We start from the raw sequence: 22,244 nt of genomic DNA, 5'->3' as shown, positions 1-22,244 counted from the left end.
ATTGAAGAAAGTAAGAAAATTGGCTGCATTTTTATGATATTCTTGATACGAACTTTTCTAAGAGAAAGTATTCTTTAAAGAGAAATCTCCTCCATTCTAATATATAATAAAGAAAAGCCAGACAGTCAATACATTTCGAAATACATCTTGATGCTTTGCTTACTTAGAGAGTAAATGAAGAAAAATATTTTATAAATTTCAAGATCTGAATTCTCTGAATTCTGTACCTTAATTTTAAAATTCAGAAGACATGGAAGCGTGATGGGGTGAAAATACTCAATAAACAAAATGATGGAAACCGCTAAATCAGAAGGATAAATGATAGTTTGTATTAAAGTGAAGTCTTATCTGCCTTAAAGGGTCAGTGGAAATTTACTGCTATGTATAAATTCAATTCTACCAGAAGGATATTTCGAAAAAACAATGATTTTCTTGAATATTGAAAAATTATTAATTGTATGTTATGAATTATTTTTTGTTTAATAGAAAATGACAACATAATTAAAATTTTTTTGTTAAAAATGATTTAGTTCTATATGAACAATTAACTATAATTTAACTGCTCTGCATTAAAATTTCCATAAAAATAATCTTACCATTAAGATTTTTGACACAGTATTAACTAATCCATCGTAATTATCGATTAAATATATAGTGCACTTTATTTTATCTTAAAATGAGAATACAGAAATACAGATATCTTCCAAATGATTCTATGAAGCAAGAATTAAAGGTTTTGCCGATAACAGTTTTACTCTACCCGGAAACATGAAATTCAAGTAGCAAAGCAGAACCGAAGTTCACACAAAGACAGTATTTATAAAAATAAACAATACTAATGCAAGAAACATCATTTAATAAAACGCAATCAATAGAATTCAAAATAACTCGCTCTGAAATCAACATTCTAACAGAAGTATAGACACTCGTATATGGGGCCAGAAGTTGCAATGCTCCTCTGCATAGATAGTCTCCTTGACAAGTTTCCAGGCAGAAGTGCAAGCTTTAAAGATGGCCACTGAATATTGTGAAAGGGTGGAGGACGGACAGAAGTGCTCAATTTTTTCAGATTCTCTCTCGGTCCTGCAAGCCATACAATCATCTCACAATAGTAATAAGGAAATATAGACGATAAAAGAAAAGATAAAAAGTGTAAAAACTAACAAGTGGATAGAGTTGAATTGGGTTAAGGCCCATATTGGGATATATGGTAATGAAAAGGCGGATCAATATGCAAAATTGGCGGCACAGAAAGAGGGTGTTGATATGGTTGTCCCCAAATCAAATGGTGTCTTAAAATGGGAATTAAGAGAAGAAATAAAGCTCCAGTGGTTTGACAGATGGTATATGTCAAAAAACGGAAGATTAACTTTCGATTTTATTCCTAATCCAGAAATAAAAATAAGAAGATACCATCCACTGATTATTCAAATTATATCAGGACATGGGAGATTTCCTGCATATTTCCAAAGATTTGGAAGAATGCAGGACAATAAATGCATTTGTGGAGGAATCGGTACTGTTTACCACTATTTAAAGGAATGTATTGAAATCTCGGAGCTAAGAAAAAATCTGAAAATAATAAATGATGACATAAGTTCAGTACTGACGGTACCAGGTAATCTTAAAACTCTGAAGGACATGATGTCAAAAATTGTCAGTTTTTTACCAACTATTTGAGAGTTTGTAGATAAGGAAGAAGGACAGTAATTGACCACTTTGTGGCCAATTACCTCTAGGAGAATGTCAGTTTGACAAATCGGCCAATGCAAGGATGGACAATGCTCAAGATAGCAGTCGGCCACAACAAATCCTGTCGATACTGCTACGTTCAGTGGTGGCGGGGTGGTCGGCTGTACGCAAGAAGAAGTCTCCTTGACAAAGTATACAATTTTCTGGAAATATACTTGGATCTCATTTCATAATAGAGATATCGCATAATTCTTATATTTCCGAAAACCACCATATTTTTGTGGCCAAATTTGCAAATGAACACCAAGTTTCTTTCTAAATTCGAGTATTGATTTGGCAATTATTACGCATGAATTATAAATATCTCTAAATATTCTTCCCCTGCTATTTGACTTACTGTGCAGGTAAACATTATTAGGCAGATAGCTTCTAAAGAAATAAATAAAATTAAAATACTTGTTTTTGAAAATCTTTTCCAATATATAAATTGTTCGAGACTCGATTTTACCGAAGAACCATCGTGTAAGCGCGCCTGTTGCATACAGACCCTTTCAATACCAGTTTTTTTCTTTTTCAAAATTAAAATACTTTAGGGCTCTAACAGGTCAAATAAAGTATAAATAGTAATATTATGCTAAAATAAAAACAAAAATTAACTACAAGTGCAATTTTGCAGGTGGGACATATGTGTCTCTGTGGTCTTTTGTGCCCCGTTGGGGTTGAGGTAACCATATAAAATGCAGTGGATACGAAAGAAAATTGCACAAACAAATGAATGTAATCACAGAAAAACATTAAGACATACACTTCGATAAATTCCCCATTTATTTATCACTTTGGGTGAGTTAAAAATATCAGCGGGACATGGTGTGGATGTTTGGAGAGGGGGATGCCAGCTCAGGTGTCGTCCTTATCATCTGACCGCTATTCAAAATTAAGAATCCGCTCCAAAATAGCCCTAATGTTGCTTTAAAACGCGGCGTTAATATAAATAAACTAAACCCTTATATAAATATTATCTTGGTGCATTATTTTAATTAAATTTTCACAGTATCTTTTAAAGTGAATAAACGTATAAAGATTCATTAATAAATAACATTCTTTCTAATTGAAAATTTTACAAAAATGTCAGTAAATCTTTCTCATCGCAATTCATTCACTAGAAAATATTTTCAAAAATGTGATATAAAAATCATCAATCTAATCATTTTTAAATAAAACCTTCACATCAAGAATTCCCGGAACCACTTAAAAATAGAGTACTTTTCTGACAACAAATGTGTCAAAAGGAATGCAAAATTTATACTCCCAAATCAAGGAAAGAAACGTATTTCGAAAATGCCGGCGAGTGAAAGAGGAAAAATTCCTCGCATTTTAATGATAGTTCTTGACACAAACCTCTTTCAATGTAAAGAATTCTTTGGAGAGGAGTCTTTTCCATTCCGCCATACAAATGAGAAAAACCAGACAACCAATACATTCGGCTTGCCGCTTGAAGCTTTGTTCCCCCCTCGGGATATTTGAAGAAAACCCTTTTCTAACCTTCCAATGGTGATTTCTATGCTCTGCTTTTAAAATTTAGAAAATGCAGAAGCGAGAATACTGTCAGCAGTACGAAAGGAAATCACTAACTAAAAATAAAAGTAACCTTTAGTGAATAATGAAGCCGTACCTAGATTAACAGACCATTGGATATTTCATTGGGCTATTGAACTTCAGGTCTGTAATTCATTTTTGATGTGTATTTGATTTTTATTAGTTATTTAAATTCAGTTTAATAGATTTTATGAATGGTTTTAATGATAAAATGCCACTAAATATAAGAGCCGATAAAATATATGTTTCTATAGGATCGTTTATTCGGTTTTGTGCAATAAATCAATAATTAACTTATATGGAAGATTCAGAAAATTAAGAGAAGTACTTTGAAATGGATTTTGTGAGTAAATCTTGTTTAAAATTTGTTTATGGATTGGAAAGATTAATATATTGAATTCGTATTTTAATATATTAATAGATGAAATATTTTTTTAATACTGTAAACTAATACTAGATTTACTAATACTAATTTATAATATTAATGCTAATTTTGAATCTGTAGTAAACAATCTTACTTCTTTACTTGTTAATCTTTAATGTTAATCTTATTTCTTAAAAAGAGTGGCGTTTAACACCTTAATTCTATGGTTTCATCTGAAATCCTGGACTATCGACATCATATAGCCATACAGCAAAATTAACTGGAAGAAACCCGACATATTTGAATGGTTTTTCAACAAATATATTTTTCTAGACTTGAATTTCAAAGGAAAAAGAAGAAAAGCTACCATAGTATTTACTTGTTTTCTTTTTGTTCAAATTTTGATTAAAAGGTTAATATTTTCTCAATACTTTCGCAGGCGACTATTTTATATAAATTATGCAACGTTAATATGTTAATACAAATTTCTTTTTTAATTTATTAACATCTTTATGAAATACCATACCAATCTACATATCATGGTATTTCTACTTTCAATAATTCGCTTAAAATTATCCTGGTTTGCTTAAAAAACATAAATTCGAAGGAAAAGCATGTATAAAAAATAAATATTTTAATAATTTCAGAGTATCGTGATTTTTTAAACCGCTTTGAGCGACCAATCATAACATCCGTGCATACATATGGGATAAAATGCAAGATTTAAGATCAAAGGTAAATGAACTTTAAAAAAATCAATACATTTAATTATAGTGCATTAAAGAGAAACTGAAGGCATTGTTAGTTGTCAGTAAATTCTCTGCTTCGGGAACAGTCATTGATATGAGACCATACATCTCTAAATATGTATGGATCTTGATGCGCGCTTAGTTTGTCAAGATTCAAATATCTCGTTTACGACGAGCAGAGTTAGGTGAAATAAATCCTTCCATCAAATTCTGAGATTTGTCCAAATGAGATTATCATCTGCTTACAAAACCTGATATTAAGACATGTTTATTTTAAGCTATATGCAAGAACCTTGATGCACAATAAATCTTTCAAGAAATAAATACAATTTTGTATGTTAAGAGATTTTTAAAGATGAAGAATTATTTCATCTCACACCATCAAAATTCAAAATACTGAGATCTTCCCAAATGCAGTTATCAACAACCTAAGAAACCTGATACTTAGCTACATGTAACCTGTGCTATCTGTTACGCTATATCCATCAAAGATCAAATATCATCTCATCTCTGTTTCTTAGTAATTTGGAGAGATGAAGAATATCTTTTACCTGACTCTTTCAAGTTTCAGATACCTAGGTCTCCACAAAAGCAACTTTTAAGCATTTAAAACTCCTTAGAGATCTAGTCATGTTAAATCTATTTATCGATTAACTGTTTTGCCAGGTGCCATACGTGCATTGATTTTTGATAGTTGTAAGCAAAAAATAAACTATTCATAAAGATCATAATTCAATATTAAAATTACTTCAAATACATACATAAGTGAAGTACTCAATGGATTTCCATTTGAATCGAAATAAGAAAATATTCTCAAAATAGAGGTTGTCATCTTATTAGATAGCAAAAAAAAAAAAAAAACAGGTAAGTCGTTAAGAGTCAAATCACAAAAATTTAAAGAGATGGAAAATGTACTTCTTTTAATTCCATCAATATTCAAAATCCTGTGATCTCCAAACAAAATCGTATAGACCTACAAACGAGAAATTTAGTTGTATACAAGAGTCCTGGTCACATTAAATATATCAAGGATCAAATATCTCGTCTCTACGTTTCAGAAATTTAGAGAGTTGGTGAATATCTTTGACTTGAATCTTTAAAGGTTTTCACTTCTAGGTCTCCCCAAAAGCAGTTTTTGAACATCTTAAATTTTTGATATTTAGCTAGACGTTAGAGACCCAATCACGTTAAATGTATTAAAAGTCAAATATCATGTTGTATGTATGGTGCAAAAATTTAAAGAGATGGAAAATGTACTTCTTTTAATTCCATCAATATTCAAAATCCTGTGATCTCCAAACAAAATCGTATAGACCTACAAACGAGAAATTTAGTTGTATACAAGAGTCCTGGTCACATTAAATATATCAAGGATCAAATATCTCGTCTCTACGTTTCAGAAATTTAGAGAGTTGGTGAATATCTTTGACCTGAATCTTTAAAGGTTTTCACTTCTAGGTCTCCCCAAAAGCAGTTTTTGAACATCTTAAATTTTTGATATTTAGCTAGACGTTAGAGACCCAATCACGTTAAATGTATTAAAAGTCAAATATCATGTTGTATGTATGGTGCAAAAATTTAAAGAGATAGAAAATGTACTTCTTTTAATTCCATCAATATTCAAAATCCTGTGATCTCCAAACAAAATCGTATAGACCTACAAACGAGAAATTTAGTTGTATACAAGAGTCCTGGTCACATTAAATATATCAAGGATCAAATATCTCGTCTCTACGTTTCAGAAATTTAGAGAGTTGGTGAATATCTTTGACTTGAATCTTTAAAGGTTTTCACTTCTAGGTCTCCCCAAAAGCAGTTTTTGAACATCTTAAATTTTTGATATTTAGCTAGACGTTAGAGACCCAATCACGTTAAATGTATTAAAAGTCAAATATCATGTTGTATGTATGGTGCAAAAATTTAAAGAGATGGAAAATGTACTTCTTTTAATTCCATCAATATTCAAAATCCTGTCATCTCCAAACAAAATCGTATAGACCTACAAACGAGAAATTTAGTTGTATACAAGAGTCCTGGTCACATTAAATATATCAAGGATCAAACATCTCGTCTCTACGTTTCAGAAATTTAGAGAGTTGGTGAATATCTTTGACCTGAATCTTTAAAGGTTTTCACTTCTAGGTCTCCCCAAAAGCAGTTTTTGAACATCTTAAATTTTTGATATTTAGCTAGACGTTAGAGACCCAATCACGTTAAATGTATTAAAAGTCAAATATCATGTTGTATGTATGGTGCAAAAATTTAAAGAGATGGAAAATGTACTTCTTTTAATTCCATCAATATTCAAAATCCTGTGATCTCCAAACAAAATCGTATAGACCTACAAACGAGAAATTTAGTTGTATACAAGAGTCCTGGTCACATTAAATATATCAAGGATCAAATATCTCGTCTCTACGTTTCAGAAATTTAGAGAGTTGGTGAATATCTTTGACCTGAATCTTTAAAGGTTTTCACTTCTAGGTCTCCCCAAAAGCAGTTTTTGAACATCTTAAATTTTTGATATTTAGCTAGACGTTAGAGACCCAATCACGTTAAATGTATTAAAAGTCAAATATCATGTTGTATGTATGGTGCAAAAATTTAAAGAGATGGAAAATGTACTTCTTTTAATTCCATCAATATTCAAAATCCTGTGATCTCCAAACAAAATCGTATAGACCTACAAACGAGAAATTTAGTTGTATACAAGAGTCCTGGTCACATTAAATATATCAAGGATCAAACATCTCGTCTCTACGTTTCAGAAATTTAGAGAGTTGGTGAATATCTTTGACTTGAATCTTTAAAGGTTTTCACTTCTAGGTCTCCCCAAAAGCAGTTTTTGAACATCTTAAATTTTTGATATTTAGCTAGACGTTAGAGACCCAATCACGTTAAATGTATTAAAAGTCAAATATCATGTTGTATGTATGGTGCAAAAATTTAAAGAGATAGAAAATGTACTTCTTTTAATTCCATCAATATTCAAAATCCTGTGATCTCCAAACAAAATCGTATAGACCTACAAACGAGAAATTTAGTTGTATACAAGAGTCCTGGTCACATTAAATATATCAAGGATCAAACATCTCGTCTCTACGTTTCAGAAATTTAGAGAGTTGGTGAATATCTTTGACCTGAATCTTTAAAGGTTTTCACTTCTAGGTCTCCCCAAAAGCAGTTTTTGAACATCTTAAATTTTTGATATTTAGCTAGACGTTAGAGACCCAATCACGTTAAATGTATTAAAAGTCAAATATCATGTTGTATGTATGGTGCAAAAATTTAAAGAGATGGAAAATGTACTTCTTTTAATTCCATCAATATTCAAAATCCTGTGATCTCCAAACAAAATCGTATAGACCTACAAACGAGAAATTTAGTTGTATACAAGAGTCCTGGTCACATTAAATATATCAAGGATCAAACATCTCGTCTCTACGTTTCAGAAATTTAGAGAGTTGGTGAATATCTTTGACCTGAATCTTTAAAGGTTTTCACTTCTAGGTCTCCCCAAAAGCAGTTTTTGAACATCTTAAATTTTTGATATTTAGCTAGACGTTAGAGACCCAATCACGTTAAATGTATTAAAAGTCAAATATCATGTTGTATGTATGGTGCAAAAATTTAAAGAGATGGAAAATGTACTTCTTTTAATTCCATCAATATTCAAAATCCTGTGATCTCCAAACAAAATCGTATAGACCTACAAACGAGAAATTTAGTTGTATACAAGAGTCCTGGTCACATTAAATATATCAAGGATCAAATATCTCGTCTCTACGTTTCAGAAATTTAGAGAGTTGGTGAATATCTTTGACCTGAATCTTTAAAGGTTTTCACTTCTAGGTCTCCCCAAAAGCAGTTTTTGAACATCTTAAATTTTTGATATTTAGCTAGACGTTAGAGACCCAATCACGTTAAATGTATTAAAAGTCAAATATCATGTTGTATGTATGGTGCAAAAATTTAAAGAGATGGAAAATGTACTTCTTTTAATTCCATCAATATTCAAAATCCTGTCATCTCCAAACAAAATCGTATAGACCTACAAACGAGAAATTTAGTTGTATACAAGAGTCCTGGTCACATTAAATATATCAAGGATCAAATATCTCGTCTCTACGTTTCAGAAATTTAGAGAGTTGGTGAATATCTTTGACTTGAATCTTTAAAGGTTTTCACTTCTAGGTCTCCCCAAAAGCAGTTTTTGAACATCTTAAATTTTTGATATTTAGCTAGACGTTAGAGACCCAATCACGTTAAATGTATTAAAAGTCAAATATCATGTTGTATGTATGGTGCAAAAATTTAAAGAGATAGAAAATGTACTTCTTTTAATTCCATCAATATTCAAAATCCTGTGATCTCCAAACAAAATCGTATAGACCTACAAACGAGAAATTTAGTTGTATACAAGAGTCCTGGTCACATTAAATATATCAAGGATCAAATATCTCGTCTCTACGTTTCAGAAATTTAGAGAGTTGGTGAATATCTTTGACCTGAATCTTTAAAGGTTTTCACTTCTAGGTCTCCCCAAAAGCAGTTTTTGAACATCTTAAATTTTTGATATTTAGCTAGACGTTAGAGACCCAATCACGTTAAATGTATTAAAAGTCAAATATCATGTTGTATGTATGGTGCAAAAATTTAAAGAGATGGAAAATGTACTTCTTTTAATTCCATCAATATTCAAAATCCTGTGATCTCCAAACAAAATCGTATAGACCTACAAACGAGAAATTTAGTTGTATACAAGAGTCCTGGTCACATTAAATATATCAAGGATCAAATATCTCGTCTCTACGTTTCAGAAATTTAGAGAGTTGGTGAATATCTTTGACTTGAATCTTTAAAGGTTTTCACTTCTAGGTCTCCCCAAAAGCAGTTTTTGAACATCTTAAATTTTTGATATTTAGCTAGACGTTAGAGACCCAATCACGTTAAATGTATTAAAAGTCAAATATCATGTTGTATGTATGGTGCAAAAATTTAAAGAGATAGAAAATGTACTTCTTTTAATTCCATCAATATTCAAAATCCTGTGATCTCCAAACAAAATCGTATAGACCTACAAACGAGAAATTTAGTTGTATACAAGAGTCCTGGTCACATTAAATATATCAAGGATCAAACATCTCGTCTCTACGTTTCAGAAATTTAGAGAGTTGGTGAATATCTTTGACCTGAATCTTTAAAGGTTTTCACTTCTAGGTCTCCCCAAAAGCAGTTTTTGAACATCTTAAATTTTTGATATTTAGCTAGACGTTAGAGACCCAATCACGTTAAATGTATTAAAAGTCAAATATCATGTTGTATGTATGGTGCAAAAATTTAAAGAGATGGAAAATGTACTTCTTTTAATTCCATCAATATTCAAAATCCTGTGATCTCCAAACAAAATCGTATAGACCTACAAACGAGAAATTTAGTTGTATACAAGAGTCCTGGTCACATTAAATATATCAAGGATCAAATATCTCGTCTCTACGTTTCAGAAATTTAGAGAGTTGGTGAATATCTTTGACCTGAATCTTTAAAGGTTTTCACTTCTAGGTCTCCCCAAAAGCAGTTTTTGAACATCTTAAATTTTTGATATTTAGCTAGACGTTAGAGACCCAATCACGTTAAATGTATTAAAAGTCAAATATCATGTTGTATGTATGGTGCAAAAATTTAAAGAGATGGAAAATGTACTTCTTTTAATTCCATCAATATTCAAAATCCTGTGATCTCCAAACAAAATCGTATAGACCTACAAACGAGAAATTTAGTTGTATACAAGAGTCCTGGTCACATTAAATATATCAAGGATCAAATATCTCGTCTCTACGTTTCAGAAATTTAGAGAGTTGGTGAATATCTTTGACTTGAATCTTTAAAGGTTTTCACTTCTAGGTCTCCCCAAAAGCAGTTTTTGAACATCTTAAATTTTTGATATTTAGCTAGACGTTAGAGACCCAATCACGTTAAATGTATTAAAAGTCAAATATCATGTTGTATGTATGGTGCAAAAATTTAAAGAGATAGAAAATGTACTTCTTTTAATTCCATCAATATTCAAAATCCTGTGATCTCCAAACAAAATCGTATAGACCTACAAACGAGAAATTTAGTTGTATACAAGAGTCCTGGTCACATTAAATATATCAAGGATCAAATATCTCGTCTCTACGTTTCAGAAATTTAGAGAGTTGGTGAATATCTTTGACCTGAATCTTTAAAGGTTTTCACTTGTAGGTCTCCCCAAAAGCAGTTTTTGAACATCTTAAATTTTTGATATTTAGCTAGACGTTAGAGACCCAATCACGTTAAATGTATTAAAAGTCAAATATCATGTTGTATGTATGGTGCAAAAATTTAAAGAGATGGAAAATGTACTTCTTTTAATTCCATCAATATTCAAAATCCTGTGATCTCCAAACAAAATCGTATAGACCTACAAACGAGAAATTTAGTTGTATACAAGAGTCCTGGTCACATTAAATATATCAAGGATCAAATATCTCGTCTCTACGTTTCAGAAATTTAGAGAGTTGGTGAATATCTTTGACTTGAATCTTTAAAGGTTTTCACTTCTAGGTCTCCCCAAAAGCAGTTTTTGAACATCTTAAATTTTTGATATTTAGCTAGACGTTAGAGACCCAATCACGTTAAATGTATTAAAAGTCAAATATCATGTTGTATGTATGGTGCAAAAATTTAAAGAGATGGAAAATGTACTTCTTTTAATTCCATCAATATTCAAAATCCTGTGATCTCCAAACAAAATCGTATAGACCTACAAACGAGAAATTTAGTTGTATACAAGAGTCCTGGTCACATTAAATATATCAAGGATCAAACATCTCGTCTCTACGTTTCAGAAATTTAGAGAGTTGGTGAATATCTTTGACCTGAATCTTTAAAGGTTTTCACTTCTAGGTCTCCCCAAAAGCAGTTTTTGAACATCTTAAATTTTTGATATTTAGCTAGACGTTAGAGACCCAATCACGTTAAATGTATTAAAAGTCAAATATCATGTTGTATGTATGGTGCAAAAATTTAAAGAGATAGAAAATGTACTTCTTTTAATTCCATCAATATTCAAAATCCTGTGATCTCCAAACAAAATCGTATAGACCTACAAACGAGAAATTTAGTTGTATACAAGAGTCCTGGTCACATTAAATATATCAAGGATCAAACATCTCGTCTCTACGTTTCAGAAATTTAGAGAGTTGGTGAATATCTTTGACTTGAATCTTTAAAGGTTTTCACTTCTAGGTCTCCCCAAAAGCAGTTTTTGAACATCTTAAATTTTTGATATTTAGCTAGACGTTAGAGACCCAATCACGTTAAATGTATTAAAAGTCAAATATCATGTTGTATGTATGGTGCAAAAATTTAAAGAGATAGAAAATGTACTTCTTTTAATTCCATCAATATTCAAAATCCTGTGATCTCCAAACAAAATCGTATAGACCTACAAACGAGAAATTTAGTTGTATACAAGAGTACTGGTCACATTAAATATATCAAGGATCAAACATCTCGTTTCTACGTTTCAGAAATTTAGAGAGTTGGTGAATATCTTTGACTTGAATCTTTAAAGGTTTTCACTTCTAGGTCTCCCCAAAAGCAGTTTTTGAACATCTTAAATTTTTGATATTTAGCTAGACGTTAGAGACCCAATCACGTTAAATGTATTAAAAGTCAAATATCATGTTGTATGTATGGTGCAAAAATTTAAAGAGATAGAAAATGTACTTCATTTAATTCCATCAATATTCAAAATCCTGTGATCTCCAAACAAAATCGTATAGACCTACAAACGAGAAATTTAGTTGTATACAAGAGTCCTGGTCACATTAAATATATCAAGGATCAAACATCTCGTCTCTACGTTTCAGAAATTTAGAGAGTTGGTGAATATCTTTGACTTGAATCTTTAAAGGTTTTCACTTCTAGGTCTCCCCAAAAGCAGTTTTTGAACATCTTAAATTTTTGATATTTAGCTAGACGTTAGAGACCCAATCACGTTAAATGTATTAAAAGTCAAATATCATGTTGTATGTATGGTGCAAAAATTTAAAGAGATAGAAAATGTACTTCTTTTAATTCCATCAATATTCAAAATCCTGTGATCTCCAAACAAAATCGTATAGACCTACAAACGAGAAATTTAGTTGTATACAAGAGTCCTGGTCACATTAAATATATCAAGGATCAAACATCTCGTCTCTACGTTTCAGAAATTTAGAGAGTTGGTGAATATCTTTGACCTGAATCTTTAAAGGTTTTCACTTCTAGGTCTCCCCAAAAGCAGTTTTTGAACATCTTAAATTTTTGATATTTAGCTAGACGTTAGAGACCCAATCACGTTAAATGTATTAAAAGTCAAATATCATGTTGTATGTATGGTGCAAAAATTTAAAGAGATAGAAAATGTACTTCTTTTAATTCCATCAATATTCAAAATCCTGTGATCTCCAAACAAAATCGTATAGACCTACAAACGAGAAATTTAGTTGTATACAAGAGTCCTGGCCACATTAAATATATCAAGGATCAAACATCTCGTCTCTACGTTTCAGAAATTTAGAGAGTTGGTGAATATCTTTGACCTGAATCTTTAAAGGTTTTCACTTCTAGGTCTCCCCAAAAGCAGTTTTTGAACATCTTAAATTTTTGATATTTAGCTAGACGTTAGAGACCCAATCACGTTAAATGTATTAAAAGTCAAATATCATGTTGTATGTATGGTGCAAAAATTTAAAGAGATGGAAAATGTACTTCTTTTAATTCCATCAATATTCAAATTCCTGTGATCTCCAAACAAAATCGTATAGACCTACAAACGAGAAATTTTGTTGTATACAAGAGTCCTGGTCACATTAAATATATCAAGGATCAAACATCTCGTCTCTACGTTTCAGAAATTTAGAGAGTTGGTGAATATCTTTGACCTGAATCTTTAAAGGTTTTCACTTCTAGGTCTCCCCAAAAGCAGTTTTTGAACATCTTAAATTTTTGATATTTAGCTAGACGTTAGAGACCCAATCACGTTAAATGTATTAAAAGTCAAATATCATGTTGTATGTATGGTGCAAAAATTTAAAGAGATAGAAAATGTACTTCTTTTAATTCCATCAATATTCAAAATCCTGTGATCTCCAAACAAAATCGTATAGACCTACAAACGAGAAATTTAGTTGTATACAAGAGTCCTGGTCACATTAAATATATCAAGGATCAAACATCTCGTCTCTACGTTTCAGAAATTTAGAGAGTTGGTGAATATCTTTGACCTGAATCTTTAAAGGTTTTCACTTCTAGGTCTCCCCAAAAGCAGTTTTTGAACATCTTAAATTTTTGATATTTAGCTAGACGTTAGAGACCCAATCACGTTAAATGTATTAAAAGTCAAATATCATGTTGTATGTATGGTGCAAAAATTTAAAGAGATGGAAAATGTACTTCTTTTAATTCCATCAATATTCAAAATCCTGTGATCTCCAAACAAAATCGTATAGACCTACAAACGAGAAATTTAGTTGTATACAAGAGTCCTGGTCACATTAAATATATCAAGGATCAAATATCTCGTCTCTACGTTTCAGAAATTTAGAGAGTTGGTGAATATCTTTGGCTTGAATCTTTAAAGGTTTTCACTTCTAGGTCTCCCCAAAAGCAGTTTTTGAACATCTTAAATTTTTGATATTTAGCTAGACGTTAGAGACCCAATCACGTTAAATGTATTAAAAGTCAAATATCATGTTGTATGTATGGCGCAAAAATTTAAAGCGATGGAAAACGTATTTCTTCTCACTCTATCAAGGTTGAAAAGCCTACAATCCCTCCCCCCCCCAAAAAAAAACTTATACACCTGCAAACGAGAAATGTAGTTATATACAAAAGTCCTGGTCACGTAAAATCCATCAAGGATCAAATTTTATCTAGTTTTTGTGATTCAGACGTGTCAGAGGTGACGAATATTTCCTTTAACACTCCATCAATGTTCAAAATCTTGAGTTCGGTCCAAAAGAGTTTTCATCCAACTTCAAAACAGGAAATTTAACTAATTAAACTAAACAAAAGCAAACTTTTGCCATTTCGCTTTGGTAATGAGAGAAGTTAGACAACTAGTGCAATCAAAATGCATCCTGGCTCTTTGTTCACCCTTAGGGTGTTTGGAGAAAACCGTTTTGTAAATTTGTCTAAGTTAACTCGAAGTTCAGTTTTTAAATTCTAAGATAAAGCTAAGAAAGTGTGAATCGAATGTGGGTAATGTTTAGCGAAAAGAGGATATCACTAACTTTGGGATAAAATATTATCTGGATAAATAAATGGATAATTTTTATGGAATTTAACTTCAATTGCACGAGGAACATTTTTGAACAAATATTTGGGTTTCATTCAGTTCTCAAAAGTTATTTATTATATTTAATATATTATTTGGAATATGACTATTAATTGCATTTTCATAACAGTAAGCTCTATTAATCAAATTATGTAATGGGATTAAATAATTACACTTATTTAATAAAGAATTTTCAATAACTTTCTATGGACTCGTAATAATTATCTCATACAGAATTTGAATAAAATTAGTCGTTTTTAAATATCGAGTTTTCCCAAATAAAATTATTTCATAAGTATGATTTTATAATTCTAGCTAATATAAAATATGACATTATTATTTTGTGTTAAAGTCTGATGAGAGAAAATCTCATTATGGTAATTTATGCAATTGCATTTTGTTACAATGAGGCTGTACTTTTACTAAAGCTACTGATTATTTATAATGCAAAAAATAATATAAATTTTTTTAAAAATTCCAAACAAGCAATAATAAAATGATAATTTACTATATTTTAATTATTAATATTTTATTTGATAATTTTATTACTATTTTATTATATAAATAACATTAATGTGATGCGACATAAAATTTTTACAGACTAGTAGCTATCGTTAATATAAGATTGTTTAAAATTTTAGTATTCAAACTGGTATCATTATAATGAAATAATGTAATTAATTTATTACTTCTGTTTGTGAAACTTGTAAGGTGAAAATTACCTTTCATTACTAACTTTTACTTAAAATATGCTCCTTGATTAGCACAGCGCATTTGCTGATTTTTTTCAAAGAAATTTACATAATTTAATGAACAAACATTGCTTAACCGAAAATGAATGAGATTCCTAAGCATACAAAAATTAGTTTAGATAAAAATTAAACAAATCTATTTTAATTAGTATGAATACATTACAATTTGTGTTATAAGGCATTTATCTGTCACAAGCTACATATTATAAAATGTTTCTTAACTATTTTTCGGTGTGGGGGGGGGAATTATATAACTTAGAATTACGAATTACTATTTTTTTCATTTGCACATTTTTAATACTATTTTATTAATTACAGAATCTGGATCAATTTTTTCATTGTAAATCTAAATTCATATTATTAAAGTAATTGTAGCGTAACTTTAATATAATAATTGGAATTCATAAAGTGATTTTTGAAGGAATTATTTGCACGTTTTAGAATCCAGTATAATTATGCCCTATGTACTATATTTTTAATCGTCATTATGATACATCTTACCTGAAATAATTCAATTAAACAAATTATTATCGAAAATTATAGATGCGTAAATATAGTCAATGAAATAAAAAAAAATTTCAATATTTTTTTGTATATTCTTTGTACTTTCTCTTCACTTTTGATATTTTATTGTGTATTACATTTTAAACATTTATATATATTTTTTTCGTTTTAAAAAGGAACGAACCTTACTAGCGTAAAAATTATTTTTCACTACAAACTAGTAAAAATGAATTTATTTCTGAGAAGTAAAGCATAAAATCTTTGACTGTATGACAAAGTGTTAAAATACTTTGAAAAAGAGTTAATACATCTTAAAAACTTAAATATGAGATTATTTGAGAAATATTTACTTAGAAGAAGCAGGAAAATATTCTAATCATTTGAGTAGATATATCGCAAATATTAATTAATTGATTTATAAACTTTAAAAGTGCACAAATTCTAATACAATCAGATTTCATGCAAAAATATGATTAATTAACTTAAAAATATGTAAGGAAATGAGATTGTTTAAATTTTAGTAAAACTTCTCTAACCCAGTGATACCCGATTCGAACTTTTTTGCACGAATAGCTGAAATATGTTTGGTGAAAGATTATGAAAAGGGCGATATTTATTTTATTTTCATAAATAAAAAATTACCCCTGGAGTTGAGTTTCTGTAACCGAGCTCTAAGAGTTAAAAATAGTAACAACGAAACGGTTTACAGTATGTTTCGCTTTTTCTTCGCAATAAAGCATACAATCTCAATTTCACAAGGAAAAATTTAGTTTTTTACAATGTGAAATACCTTAAGAAAAGAAAATATTTTTAAAAATACTTTAAATTTTTTAATTCAAATAAATTCCTATATATTTTCATAAAATTAACATATTTTAAAATCTACAACTGAATTTTGTAGTAAGCGCCAGTCTAATTTAAATACAAGTCGTTTTCTTCTAAATAAATTATCTCCAAATATGAAATAAAGAATAATTTATATAAATTCTAATTATTGCTTAGAATGTGTACATTCTAAGCACTTTTTTGTTACATTTGCGGAAAAATTACCTATTAGGAACCTGGGTTCATACAAAAACAGCAAATACTTGAAAGTTCAAAACTTATTTCCAATAACATTTTTTTAAACTTCGTCTAACTGCTGTAATAAGTAAATATTAAGAATTATTTGTATTGAAAATAAGCATAATATTATTTTAAATTTACGAATCGTTTAAAATAAAAATAATAATATGAAATAACTCGAATATTTTCTATAGTTATAAATTAATTTGCATAATTTTATTCAATAATGTTAATGAAAAAATTCTTATGTCATCAATATCAATTGCCGCTGACGAAATTTATTTAATACCGTATTTTTTATTTTATTAATACCTATATATTTTATGCCTTTAGGCTATATAAATTTTCAATTTAAGCTTCCAGACATGTTTTGACAGTCAGTACTTCCTAATTTTTTTAATGTTTGATAAAATATTGAAATTTAAAAATGAGTTAAGATATATATTTTGATAAGAAATAAATCCTTAAATAAGCATCTCTTGAGTTATTTAAATTTTTTGAAATGATAACAGCATCTATGAATAACATTTTGAAAAAAATTCTTTCTACTCAAAAAGACAACATTTCAGATATTTAACCTGAGAAATATCAACATCTTGATGCTATAAAGTGGTTAATGATTTAAAATCACATAATTTTGCTTAACCTGTTTATCGTGAAGCTTCTGTAGGGCAGCCGTAATGCGCTTCAAGATTTTTTTCTACATTTTATAACTTTTAAACGTTTAAAACGCTTTGTAAATATTTACTTGTCTGATTTTTTATTTTTGTTTGTTTTAATGCGGCGATAAACAGAGGAAAAATAGAGATTTTTGCAAACAAGGGAGCACGGAAAAAAAATAAAAAAAAAATATCTTAATTGAATTTGAATTTACGAATCTGACGAAGTTAAATTATATCGACAGGTATGCATTTAGTATAGTTACGTTGATGTTTTGAATGTTTTATAAAACTGTAAAATCATTTTAGTCTCACAAGAAAATTTAATCACACGAAAATCGAAAGTTCAGGTCATTTATTTTACTTTTATAATTCAGTGGTTTTCTAAAAAAAAAAGTAAAAGTAAAAACTTTCTATATATTTAATTTGCAAATATCAGTTGCATTACTTTCAAGAGTGTTATTAGAATATTTTTGACTAAGAAATTAATCATTCTCTTAATATTTATACATTTAAAATTTTAATATATTTACATTTGAGAAATTATTTTCCATTAATACACTATGTATAAATAAAATATTTTAAAATGTCTCAGAAATAAGCCTAGTATACATTCAAAATCATTTAGACCCCACTTTGTAAAGAGTAAAGTAAATAGCACTTAATGCCTTTATAACGCAAGTCAGCTTTTCAAAAAAAGAAACTATTGAGGAATTATTTTTATGGTATGGTACATATAAACGTAATTATTAAATTAGAATAAGAATAATTTAAATTTTATAAAAGTTTGTTATGTTATCAAATTCATCTGCAACTCAGTATAATCCAATTTTCGCTGCCACTGACTAATTGACTGATAAGTCAACACTCCTTAAAAACTTCACATTTGAGTATTCAGAATGTTTTATGTAATTTCTGTCATATTTTTATCCCATTGGTGAAAACTACCTTCAAATATTCTGTTTTATATGTCAGACACTGGATTCAACTGTTCGATAAAACGTTGCTTTACTTCTTTTGTAGTAATTTTTATTTTTAATGAGTGCTTTCTTTTAATTAAAATCGCTAAAGATTACTTGACTTTGATGTTTTGTATAAGAAAGGGGAACTGAAATTTGTATTACTGAAAAGTCCCTACAGAGCTTAATCCGGCGCTGGTAAAAATGATATTTTTAAATGGAATTAAACAAAAAGTAATAAAAAAAATATGCCAATTCGTAATAGTTCATATCGCATGCAAAATCCAAGGATCACGAATTACATTTGCATGCCTGAAAATAGTTTTGCGTGAATTGTTGAATAACTTTGCACTTCTTGGGCTTCTACGACATGCTAGGAATAAACTTCAAGTCTAAAAGAGGGAGGGATTTGTGAGGATTCAACTAACCAAGAGAAGATGCAAAGTAAGTTGCGTGTTGAAGATAAAGGATTTCAATGTTACAAAGTTCCTTTTATTATTATTATTATTTTTTATGGAACCATCTTGAACTTTAATTAATTATTTATTTAATTAAATATTTTCCTATTTGTAGATATAATAATATATAAAAAGCTGTAAAACCTTAATCCTTTGACTACTAATGGCACATATACATCCCAATGACCATTCAAATTTAGTTTAATAATTCTAAGAAAAAAATACTTTTTGGTGGTGGGGAGGTTGTATTTGATCATCATGCAGAGCCTCAAATACATTCGAAAAAAAAAATGGAACAGATTTGTTTAATACAGGAGTTATTATCTCCATTTTCTACGCAATTGCAGAGAAAAAGATTTTTAAAAATTCCAAGCCAAAAGATTCAAGTAAATTTAATAATTATTTTAAACTGTTAATCAAATTCAATTCACATCATATATATGAAATAAGTTGGGTAATTATAATGATAAATTTGATGAAAGAATAATTTATTATTTGAAAAATAAATAAAATTTAAATGAATTTTGTCTGCTGCAAAATATAAAAATATTATTAAATATATAATATTTTTAATGAATTTATGAAATAGTCCTAAATATTAATATCCACCAAAATTTTTAATTTGATTAAAAAAAAATTAAAACATTTTTTATGTAGATACATTTTTAATTCCTTAAAATAAATGGCATATTATTAACATTTTTTTAATTTATTAGAAGATCAGAAATAACCATATTTCTTAGTAAAGTTTTTATATAATCATTAACAATGATTCAAATGTATTGTAAAGAACTTTTTGTAGTTTCAGAAATCTAAAATTTATATTTCTTAAACGCTTTGATTACTTAAGGGAAATATCATCCCACTAAACTTTTAAAATTAGTTTAAATAATTCTTAGTAAAAATATTTCTTTTAGGGAATTAGTTATTCCAGACATCCTAGTCTCTGGCTTAAAAAATAATTTAGAAATAAAAAGCTTCGAACAAATTTGTCTTATTCGTCGAAAACTTCTTTTTCGTAGAAAATTCTCCTTTTCATAGAAACATGATATTCCCTTTTTTCTAGTTCTTTTCCTCCTTTTCACATTTTCTAGGAAAATGAAGTGAAAAATAGTTTTGAAAAATTTGTATTCAAAAGGTAAGATCATCATAAAAAAATTAAAGGACGATTTTTATAACAGCAATCAAAGAAATAAATGGAAATCCATTTTTAGAAAGAGGCAGGTTTTTAGAATAAATATTACTATTATCTTCTGATCCTTCGAAACATTCTAAAATGTTCATGGTTTTGTAATAGATAAATATAATTTTATCTATTACTTCTAACTGTATTTTTCATTCTAATTCAATGAAAACCAAGTGTTCTTTTTCGATTTCTTAACCTCTTTCCATGATATGGCATATTTTTGTTTAGTTTTCTCGTATGTTAAAGAGAATCTATGATTGGATCCAAAATTTGATGTACTTCTTCATTTTTGGTTCGAAAGCCAAATTTTAGTATTTTTAATTCCACATAAATTTTATGTACCCAGCGCGTTAGGCTTTTGCATTATTATGTTCATATATGCCGAAAAACTTTGATATACAAAGAGCCGATTCTTTTATTGATTGAATATAAAATTTGGTGCAACGCCATATCTCTGATCATAAATTCCTCTACCAAAATATCAATTAACTAGCTAAATGTGAGCCTGAATATCATGTTACATAAAAATGAACATACAGATTTCCTAATGCCTGAATGAAAAGGTCTTAAATAAATTTTTATTATCTTTTTTATGCTATTTTTTAATCAGTCTTTATAGAAAACGAACATCATTGCAAAAATGAATTTTTGAGACTTATAGACTGAAGAAATTCTAAAACGTAGACATGGATAGCAATCTAGGAATAATACTTCGGCATTTTTAATATTTTTTCCATGCCTACTTTTTATATGAGAAATTACAAGAAATTATTATGCGTACAGACAGAAAATGATTCCACAAAGTAACCCGAAATGCAGGATGACATTTAAAAATAAATGGCCCTAAATCGTTAATTTTCAAATCAATATTTATAAATACGCAAAAACCACTTATATAAGGAATAAATTATAAGAATAAATTTCTATGGAATCAAAAATAATTCCATGTAGATAATAGTATTTATGAGATATGAAATTTCTATTGGAATCAAAAATAATTCAATGTAGGTAATAGTAATTGAGACATGAAATTTCTATGGAATCGAAAATAATTCCATTTAGATAATAGTATTTATGAGACATGAAATTTCATTAACGTCAACTCAAAGAATTGTAATGAAACTTCAATTAATATTTTGAAAGTTGTCAGTTAATTCGGCAAGTGTTTCTTAAAACAAATGTACATTCAGACAAAGGGATATTTTAAAATCCAATGTAAATCTTACTGTATTAAAAAATAGCAAAGGATTATATCACTTATTTAAAAAGTATGCTTAGCAATTCACAGTAAATAAAATAAATTTTCTGAGGGATAAATATCTTGGGATTATAATTTGAGCACAAATACCTCTATATCTACAGCAATTTTTTTAAATTCAAAACTTATTCAAAACTTTCCTTTTAGAGCAAAAGGTACTGAATATGGCAGAATATTTTAATTATGAATAAACTATATACAAATATGTAATGATATTTTTAAATCTAAATTAAATCCTTACTAATTTTTCCTGATTTTTATTTTAAATTAGCTCATATTAACTTCATTCTAAAATGTTATCTTATTTCCTGATCCATTGTCCACTATATTTATTTAATTATTTTTAACACCCTCTTTAGAAAATAGATGAATTAAGCCTTTTCTTACGATCCGAGAGAAAGGATTAAAATCTTTAAAGTTGCCTAATATTTCTCTACCTAAGTCTTTCCTTGTCAAAGAAATCCCTATCTTAGTTAAAATAACAGATGGGAAAAATTTCTGCCACTTTACTCTTATATCGCGATGTAAACAGATGTCAATTTGATCATCGTTTTGCTCATGACTGCAGTGATCATGACTCCAGTGTTGAAATAAATCGAAGTAAAAAATTGAAAGTTTCTTCTTTCCGACTCCTCCCGTTGGTGCAGTGCAGAA

General features: G+C 28.9%; 1 protein-coding gene across 5 annotated transcripts in view; it reads right to left on the bottom strand.

Annotated features, from left to right (window-relative positions):
* Positions 1 to 22,244, bottom strand: part of LOC129969347 (glutamate receptor ionotropic, kainate 2-like) — a 417,754-nt gene that overhangs the window by 207,956 nt on the left and 187,554 nt on the right. The gene's annotated exons all lie outside the window — the stretch shown is intronic.

Source organism: Argiope bruennichi, chromosome 5, assembly GCF_947563725.1.
Source record: "Argiope bruennichi chromosome 5, qqArgBrue1.1, whole genome shotgun sequence".
Classification (NCBI taxonomy): Eukaryota; Metazoa; Arthropoda; class Arachnida; order Araneae; family Araneidae; genus Argiope; species Argiope bruennichi.
The sequence above is the reverse complement of the archived record's forward strand: the minus strand, read 5'-3'. Positions and strand labels throughout refer to the sequence as shown.